This window comes from Solanum tuberosum, unplaced genomic scaffold (assembly GCF_000226075.1).
Source record: "Solanum tuberosum cultivar DM 1-3 516 R44 unplaced genomic scaffold, SolTub_3.0 scf00014, whole genome shotgun sequence".
Lineage (NCBI taxonomy): Eukaryota > Viridiplantae > Streptophyta > Magnoliopsida > Solanales > Solanaceae > Solanum > Solanum tuberosum.
In genome coordinates this window covers 2798545-2806457 of record NW_006238939.1, presented here as the reverse complement: position 1 = coordinate 2806457, position 7913 = coordinate 2798545, and positions in this window count along the sequence as shown.

The window sequence follows — 7913 nt, the reverse complement described above, 5'->3', positions numbered from 1 at the left end:
GGGACTTGAGACAACACTACTGGTGGAGCGGCATGAAGAGAGATATTGCGGATTATGTATCGCGTTGCTTGAGTTGTCAGCAGGTTAAGGCCGAGCATTTTAGGACTGTTGACGAGCTTCAGAGATTCCCCATTCCTGAGTGGAAATGGGAGAGGATCACCATGGACTTCGTTGTAGGATTATCCCGCACTTGCCGTGGTCTTTATAGTATTTGGGTCATCGTGGATCGATTGACCAAGTCATCACACTTCATTCCTGTCCATACTTCCTACAGTGCTGAGAGGTTAGCCCGTATCTACATTCTAGAGGTGGTTCGTCTTCATGGTGTGCCTGTTTCCATCATCTCAGACCGGGGACCACAGTTCACATCTAGCTTCTGGAGGACCTTCCAGGATGAGTTTGGTACCCGTGTTGACCTTAGTACAACTTTCCACCCGCAGAATGATGGTCAGTCGGAGCACACGATTCAGGTTCTTGAGGACATGTTGCGGGCTTGTGTTATGGATTTTGGGGGTCAGTGGGACCAGTATTTGCCTTTGGCAGAGTTTGCGTACAACAACAGCTACCACTCGAGTATTCAGATGGCCCCATTCGAGGCCTTAAATGGTAGGCGTTGTCGCTCTCCAGTTGGTTGGTTTGAGTCTACAGCGCCCAGGCCGCACGGTACAGACTTGATGCGATAGGCTTTAGATCATGTGAGGGTGATTCAAGATAGGCTCAGGACAGCCCAGAGTAGACATCAGAGTTATGCAGACCGTAGGCGTCGACTGTTGAAATTTGTTGTTGGTGATAGAGTATTCCTCCGTGTGTCGCCCATGAAGGGTGTAATGAGATTTGGGAGGCGGGGCAAGCTTAGCCCCAGGTATATAGGTCCTTTTGGAATATTGAGGACAGTTGGAGAGGTCACATATGAGTTCGCTTTGCCCCCGGCCTTTTCAGCTATTCACCCAGTTTTTCATGTTTCGATGTTGCGCCGGTATGTTCCAGATGAGTCCTATGTGATTCAGTATTATGCAGTTGACTTGGATGACATTTTGAGATACATTGAGGAGCCAGTTGCTATTTTGGCCAGAGATGTCAGACGGTTGGGTTCTAGAGCCATTCCTGTGATTAAGGTCCATTGGAGACATCGTCCAGTTGAGGAGGCTACCTGGGAGACCGAGCATGAGATGCGGGCGTAGTTCCCCGACTTATTTGAGCCTTTAGGTACTTCTTGACTCTTACTTTTGCGGACGAAAGTTACTTTTAGTAGTGGATATTGTAATGACTCTCCAGGTCATTTTTAAATTAAAGCATTCATTCCATCATTTAGAGCGTTCCTGTAGCGACCCCAAGTCATTTATGACTTGCTGACACTGACTGTTCGGTCCCCTGGTCGTTCGTTTGGGTTTTAGGCACGTTAACCTGTTTTGGAGATTTTTCTAACTTGAAAAGTTGACTTCGGTCATAAATTCAGGTAAAAGACCTCAAAATAAAATTCTGACGATTCCATCAGCTCCGGAATGGCCAAATTTGGCTAGTAGCATGGTCAACACGAGTATCGAGGCAATCCGTACGAGTTTAGGGCCATTTGACATTTTCGCCCTTGCAATTTGGCCTATAGTTGACTTTGGTCAACCTTCTTGGAAGACGTGCTCAGATAAAAAATCTGACAGCTAGGTTAGCTTAGGAATATCGATTTTGGTCTAGAACGACCCTTTGTTGACTTCCCGAGACTTTAGATGCCCGTTGTGGAATCTGGCTCAAAACGATACTGGGTGTGGGACCCACTTTTCATCGATGCGATCTCCAATGGAAATTCTGAATTCACCGTTGAGTCCGAAACATCATTTCCAATCAGATTTCATATATGGATTGTGTTTTTACGACTCCGAACGAGTCCGGAACATCGAAATTTAAGTTTGAAGAGTTGTTGAATTCTAACGCGGTGGTGACGTGGCAGATCCAGGCGACGCCACGTGGCAGCGTTGTTGAAATCTGGAAATTTCCAGATTTAAGGACAATTTTCGTCCATTTTTTTCCTCATCTTCAAACATAGATATCTCCTCCATTTTAAGCTCAAATTAGGTGATTCAAAAGGCTAATTTCAAGAGAATTTCGTGGAGAATCTAGAGGTGAGCTCAGAAACGCGAGGGGAAGCTTAGTTTGAGGTAAGGAATCGAATTTAGCTACTGCTAGAGTGATTTTCGGAATGAAATTTTGTTAAACTTTGAAAGGTTAGATCTTGATCATCTTAGGTCCGTTTTGAGTCATTCTTGAGGCTCAATTGTAGAGTTTTCCACAAGGATCGTCGTGGTATAATCTGTTATGGTTGGAAGGGTCTCGTTTTTCCATAAATCGGTGATCAAGGGGCTGCCAAGTCGTAAGTCTAGACTTATTAATGATTTTAATTGTTGGGACTGATTTGCTATGTTTTAGGCTTCTTTTTGTGCTAAATTTTGGGGTATTAGTTTAGTAAAGTATTTGGGACGTTTTCACGGATTCGTTTTCCGGATTTCAATTGTGGGTCCCACAATCCCGTTTTAGACCCAATTTTGGGTCCGTCTCCGAAAAATATAATTGTAGTGTCAACATATTCGTAATGACGAGGTGATTAACCTTTTGATAGTGGGGAAGCATTTGGAGACCGTTCGGAGGGCAAAAGCTCCGGTACCATGAGTTGGAGCACGCGTGATCGGCTTTCAGGTAGGCTATGGTCTTCCCCTCATGAGATTGAGCATGTTTATGCAATTGTTTATTGATTTTCTTGAGTATGGAGGGGTTCGGGTGTCGAGCATGCTAAATTTCTATAATTCCTGCCTTAGACCTTATTTCGGGAAATTGTTGGATCATGACAACATGACTCTTGATTTTATTGAACATCCATACCTTGTGGTGTATATGATAATATTGATTTGAAGTATGTTTGGCCTTAGTCTCAGCTTAGACAAGTGTTGCCATAGACTTGCGAGGTTTTGGATGTCGTTGAGCAGTACAACTTTTTCCGACGTCATTTCGGACGGTCAGCTCCTTGTAGACTGATATAGCAGACTTGAGTCTGATAGTCTAAGCCTTAGCTAGGCGGTAACTCAGCTTACCTGTGATATGATTTTGGCTACAGTACCCGGTTAGAGTCCGTGGTACAGCTTACCTGTGATCTGATTTTGGCTACAGTACCCTATTAGAGTCCGTGGTCTAGCTTACCTATGATCTGATTTTGGCTACAGTACCCGGTTAGAGTCCGTGGTCCAGCTTACCTGTGATCTGGTTTTGGCTACAGTACCCGGTTAGAGTCCGTGGTCCAGCTTACTTATGTCCAGGCTTAGCTACAGTACCCGGTTAGAGTCCGTGGTCCAGCTTACCTGTGATCTGGTTTTGGCTACAGTACCCGGTTAAAGTCTGTGGTCGAGCTTACCTGTGATCTGATTTTGGCTACAGTACCTGGTTAGAGTCCGTGGTCCAGCCCACCCGTGCCCGACCTTTGGCTATAGCACCCGGTTCGAGTCTGTGGTCCAACCCATATAGGTTGACTCATTAGCTATAGTACCCGGTTCGAGTCTGTGGTCCAGCTTGCACGTGGTGCATTCCCAATTCCTTACTGAAGCTTCAGTTTAGTCCTGATTACTCTCATTTGTAGGTTGAGGTTTTGGAGGTTGGAGATGTTTCGATTAAAGTCCGGGACGCAATGAGATCTTGGAATATAAATAGGAATAGTTCAGTTAACGTTCGAAAATTGGTAATATTGTAACAGACCTTCTAGCTGCATTATTTTACTTCAACTGTCGGTGCATCTGCCGGGCTTATGGAGGTCCGTGCAGGTGGTTTCTTTTATTGTGCACGAGCGTACCCGTCGAGTTTATGGGAGCCCGGCGGAGTTAGTTATATTCCTTGTCTTTGTGGCCTGTATGCTCGTGTACATACCCACATTTACTACTCTTTTACCCTTGATTGTGACCCTTTATTTGCATTTCAGTTCACTTTTACTTATCTTGCTCCGTCGGCCTGAGGCCTACTGGGTACCTGTTGTTTTGGTACTCATACTACACTCTGCATCTATTTTCGTGATGCAGGTCCGAGTACTAGCTACCGACGTTGATTCGAGCCAGCTGCGGTCATAATCGGAGGCAAGGGTGAGCACACAACGTCCTGGATTTGCCCATCTCCTTCTGTACTTACTTTTGCTTGTCTTTTGCTTTTTTAGACAGCTTGTTTCTGTGGTCCACTTTTAGGACTTGTACTTTTGTTAGCACCTCTGTACTTGTGACTTCTAGGTTTTGGGAGGAATTCATTTTGTGTAGATATGTCTAGTCGCTTCCTCCCGTTCATTGCATGTTCTTGTTATTTTTATTACTATTTTAGGTTGATTGGTTGGTTTTCTACCCTAACATCCCATTACTTCGAGTTCCGGGATATGGGTCGGCTTGCCTACTGGTGGGTCATATAGTAGGCGCCATCAGGACCTGAGAAATTGGGTCTTGACATATTCACCCCATCTCCGCTTCACGGAGAGGATACGAAGTCCTCTGCCCCAAAAAATAATTTTGTGCGAAAAAATAAATTTCACCCTCCACATCGCACCCGAGCTCTCTAATTTGTATATTCGCTCATTTCTTATTATCAACTATCAATGCCTCCATAAATTATCTAGAAATCCTACATATCCAATTATTGACTCTTAAATTCACATTTCAAATTCAAGTAAAGATTAAGAGTAATTTTGACAAAGTCTTTTGAGTAACTTTTGGGAAGTCATTTGCAATTATTCACCGATCACAAGTGTCTTTAGTATGTATTCAGTCAGAAATAGCTTAATATTAGACAGAGGAGGTGGTTGCAGTTACTCAAGGATTATGACATGATTATTCTCTATTACCCAAGTAAGGCTAATGTTGTTGCTTATGCTTTGAGCATGTTGTCTAAGGGTAGTACTACCTATGTCGAGGAAGGCAAGAAAGAATTAGCAAAAGATCTGCACAAACTTGCACGATTGGGAGTCCGCTTGTTGGATTCCAACGAAGGTGGAGTGGTGGTGCTGAATGGGGCTCAATCATCACTAGTGTCTGAAGTAAAAGAGAAACAAGACAAAGACCCAATTTTGCTTGAACTAAAAATAAAGGTTCATAAGCAGAAAGTGATGGCTTTTGAACAAGTGGGAGATGGTGTGTTGAGGTATCAATGTAGATTGTGTGTACAAAAGGTGGATGAACTCCAAGAGAGGATCATGGAGGAAGCTCATAACTTTGGATATTCAATTCATCCCGGGTCCACAAAGATGTATCGTGAGTTGAGAGAGGTCGATTGGTTAAGTAGTATGAAGAGGTGTATTATAGAGTTCAGTAAGTGCCGGAATTGCCAACAAGTCAAGGTAGAGCACCAAAGGCCCGGTGGTATGGCTCAGAACATAGATTTTCCGAAATAGAAGTGGGAGATGATCAATATGGATTTAATTACTTGTTTTCCACGGTCTCGCAAACAACATAATTTGATTTGGGTGATTGAAGGTCGGATGACTAAATAATCCCATTTTTTGCTAGTAAAGACTACTTATTCAACCGAAGATTATGCCATATTATATATTTAAGAGATAGTGCGACTTCATGGAGTCCATGTATCCATCATTTCATTTAGAGGTTCACAATTCACCGCTCAGTTTTTGAAGTCTTTCCAAAAAGGTTTTCGGTTCGAAGGTAAATTTGAGTACTACTTTTCATCCTCAGATGGATGGCCAAGTAGAGCGCACCATTCAGACATTATAGGATATGTTGAGGGCATGTGTGATAAATTTCAAAGGTAGTTTGGATGATCACTAACCTCTCATAGAGTATTCTTACAATAATAGCTATCACTCTAGTATCCAAATGGCTCCTTATGAGACTTTTTATCGGAGAAGATGTAGATCTCCTATGGGATGGTTTGAGGTTGGTAAAGTTGAGTTGATAGGGCCATATTTGGTTCATCAAGCCATGGAGAAGGTGAAGATTATTCTAGAGAGGTTGAAAACAGCGCAAAGTCATCAAAAATCTTATACAGATGTTAGGAGAAGAGACTTGGAGTTTGAGGTTGATGATTGGGTTTACTTGAAGGTTTCACCCATGAAGGGTGTTATGAGATTTGGCAAGAAAGGGAAGCTCAGTCCCTGGTACACTGGTCCTTGCAGGATATATGATGTTTGCGTAATCAAGACACAACTTCCAATGCAAGTGTCTATGATCGCACAATAGTATAGTAACCCAACCAAGGGTTGGGGTCGAGTCCCAATGGAGCAGTTTCTAAAAATTAGTGATTAGGCACGAAAGTGCTAAACCTAACCGTAGCTAAAGACTTTATCGACCTGAAGACATGACAAATGAATGGGTTTGACACGAGTGTCAGTTATCAATGCGGGGGGGGGGGTTATAAACAAGTAAAGAGAAAAATCAACAAAAATGCAAAGAGTATAAATCAAGGAGATGAGATTCTTGGGATGTGATAGGAATACGAGATAAACTAAAACTATTGGGTCCATGCTTTTGATAATAAATCCGGTGAATATTTGTGACTAGGCTAGACTATAGTGGGGGTAAATTCTCTCTCAAGCAACGTACCCCGAATCAAATGGGTTCCTCTCGGACACCAACTTGCCGCATGACGAACAAGCTTTGCCTTAGCCCACTCACTTTCTCGAGCTGAACCTCATGTCGACCCACTCCCACCAGCCATCAATTTAGTAGTCTTAGTTTTACGACCTCTCTCTCGAGTAAGCCGAAAACATAAAGGTGAAATCATATTTGCAACTACAATTTCATTAAGTTCCACCACAACTACTAAACGAAATCACATTTACACGACAAATAAACCATCAACAAGCAAGACCCAACAAATAATCTAAACCATATTCACAAAATCACACCCCAAGAATTGGGGTTTTAGCTAGACATGCAAAAGAGGTAAAAAAATATATCAATCTTAGTTTCCATCAATGCGTATGCAAGATTAAGTCTTAAAACAAGTCAAAAGTAAAGAGTCCACAAGATCCAAATCCAAAATCTTGGAGTTGAAACCCTTTGAATCTTCAAGTCCTTCAAAACCCTCTCTAAGCTTAGAGAGAATATTCTAAGTCTGATATTAAAACTTACTAATAAAACTTGATAATAATAATTCTCCTCTGATACTCGGCTATAAAACTTCAGTTAGTAGTTATAGTTTTCAAAAATCTTTGCTGCAGTGGATCATTCGGCATTGTTAGTCGAGATCGCCGATCAACTCGGCGATCCGCCCCTTGGTAGGTTTTATCGCCATCTTGTTCTATCCTTCAGCATCATCGTGTTTTGATCATTAGGCGACATAGTATAGTTTCACAGAACTGCTCGGTGATACACCGACTGCTCCTTTTCACTGCCGATTTGATCCTTTCCTTTAGGGCTCAGTACACTGGAACAAAAGGCGAGGATAAGACCTTTTGGCGATTCGCCGAATGGGTTCGACGATTCTTAGAACTTCATTTCTTCATTCTTCCACATGCATTTGTTCCTTTTTTGCTAGGTAATGTCCATGCTTTCTCTCAAACTCCAAATACCTGAAACTTTATGGTTTCATCAGATATTGAGATAAAATATAGCATTTGAGGACACTAATTCTATCAAAATATAACCCTAAAAATGAGTCCAATTTGTGGACTCATCAACACCCCAACTTAAACTTTTGCTTGTCCTGAAGCAAACTCAAGTTCAGCTGTTCAAAAAGGGTGTCTCGAACAATGCTACACAAGACTCAATCATGAATGCACACAACATGACTCAATTTACTTATTCAAAGATCAAATGTGCACTCAAAGATTCAAGTTGTGACTTATCAATATCAAAGGATCTCAAGCTCACACTACTTGCTTCAAATGTAAGTTCAAGGTTAACCAAAGTTTTCAAATGCCCTCCCACAAGGAATGATTCCATATTCAT